Source organism: Wasmannia auropunctata, unplaced genomic scaffold (genome assembly GCF_000956235.1).
Source record: "Wasmannia auropunctata unplaced genomic scaffold, wasmannia.A_1.0 LD335286.1, whole genome shotgun sequence".
Lineage (NCBI taxonomy): Eukaryota > Metazoa > Arthropoda > Insecta > Hymenoptera > Formicidae > Wasmannia > Wasmannia auropunctata.
This window is the reverse complement of record NW_012027604.1, coordinates 12559-14899: the sequence shown is the minus strand read 5'-3', so window position 1 is coordinate 14899 and position 2341 is coordinate 12559. Positions and strand designations below refer to the sequence as shown.

Here is a 2341-nt window from a genome sequence, read left to right as displayed (position 1 = left end):
AACCTTTTTGAAAAATGGTAAAAAAACGTACCAAGTAAAAACGTTTAATGTAGGAACATTGTTTTATAATATATATAAAGTTATTTTAATTAGAATAAGAATCATTGACAATAACATTGAAATAATAATGGTGAAATAATATTGACAAAATTATTTCACAAAATAATGTTTTTTAATTTGTAAAAAAATTAATAATTTGAAAAGACTATGACAATTAAAAAATAAAAAATAGGGTGCATTAAAGAAATCTGTGCTATAATAATAAAATTTTTTTTATTATATTATTATTATTATTTATACAATTAATTCATGAATATATTCATTCATAACTTCAAACATAATTTCAACGTGCACGATGTATATAATTGTATTACTCCTTCACAGATTTTGTTGCAAATTTTAAATTATATAAAGTCTGTCTTAAAACCAAAATGTATAAAAACTTAATGTCTGATCTATTAAGAAATTATTAATTGAAATACAGAATTTATATTAAATTAATATTTTTGAAAATTACTTCCAATTTAATACGTATTATTTATTTATTTTATTTACAAGTTTTAAAAAATATGTTAGCTTTATTAAGTATATTTTCTTGACATACACCTATATAATTAACGAGTACATAAATCATATGATTAAATCTGCTAATCTATAATATGTATATGTATTAACTGTACACAGTTAATTAAAAAATAAGTCATGTGTAATTGTAGTTAAGGTACCATATGAGTATGCGGATTATTTATTAACGCAAGTCTTTCTTAAAAAAAAATTTTAGTCAACCGATTGTATGAGTTCTTTCTGAACGTGACATGATAAAATATGACGACCTATGCGGTACGTCATTCTTATATAACGGCAAGTTTGCTTTCTATAAAGATTTAAATCGATTTGATTCAAAGACACGTAATAATTTTATGAGATAGGGACAAATTTTACATGAATTGGATTAGAAGGATGAAGTATTATATCCGTCTGCAGCTGAACATCTTTCAAATAATCAACAGGCTCCAAGTAGAAATTCCGTATCAGATAGGCTATCATCGCCTTTACTTCCAGCATTGCATATTTTTGACCTATAATATGATATGCATATATTATCGCAATCTGTTTTTATAACAAAATTTAAAAAATTATGGCATACCAATGCAATTACGTGATCCAGCACTGAATGGTATATATGAATAAGGATGACGATTTCGTGTATTCCCGGGCAAAAATCTATCTGGATCAAATACTTCTGGATCTGGCCAAAAATTGGGATCTCTGTGAGCTCCGTAAATAGAAAGTTGCACTACTGTTCCAGCAGGTATTAAATTATATGATTCTGAAAAGCATGTTATGTGATCAATAAAATAGGTATCAAATTAAAAGCTTTATTACAATTTAAGAATAAAAAAACTATTTAATTCAATAACGGTAATAGATGCTTATATTATGTAATAAAAAATATAAAAAGAAATAGTTATTTAAATTTATTAGTAATATTTTTAAAAACAATGGATGTCGTATTATACATAGCTTTATATATAAAGTTTTTTAGAAAATTATATAGATTATAAATAAATATTATGAATAGAAATATAAAATCTTTAAAAAAGATCTCGCTTCTTATAGACATTAGCTATAATTTGATGATATTGGGTTATTTAAAATTGAAATTATTAAAAAAATTAAGTATCTAGAGCGGAGTACAATTAGACTTAAGACTTAAAATTTAAAATTAACTAATTACTAATTACTAATTAACTAATTGATTCTTTTCACGTGAGAAGATTAGAAGAATAATCAATTATGATTGGTCAATTTTCTTAAGTCTTAAGTCTTATTGTATACGGCGCATAAATCGTGGAATATTTCGAACAACAAGATGAGAAAACACGATCTCCAACCTAAATAGTACGCAATACTACAATTCAATTTCCAAAGCAATATAATAATTTTATCTTTTTGAGCCTATGAAAATTAAATCCTATGAAAATGTATTACGAAAAATTCTGGCTAAGATAATATTTATGGCAATACATTATTTTTACAGAATTTAATACTAGAGCTGTAGCTGTGCCATTTTTCTACATCTGATAGCTGTTCCTTTTCCAATTACTTTGAATTTGCACCTGGAGCTTTTCATGACTTTTCATAATTAATTATTCTAATTAATTTTACAGTAATATGTAAAAGCGTGTAAAAAATATTTAACTGTGTAAAACATAGATGAAATGTGTAAAAATATAGCACGCGTATAAATGCTTAAAAAGTGACTACAGATTTAAATACTTGAATTTGTAGTGCGACGATGCGGCGCGCATGCAGTTTGCATGAAAATTCTAAGATTCAC

At 24.9% G+C, this 2341-nt stretch overlaps 1 pseudogene; it reads right to left on the bottom strand.

The window, feature by feature from the left end:
- Positions 1 to 550: 550 nt before the first annotated feature.
- Positions 551 to 2341, bottom strand: part of LOC105457315 — a 14242-nt pseudogene continuing 12451 nt past the window's right edge.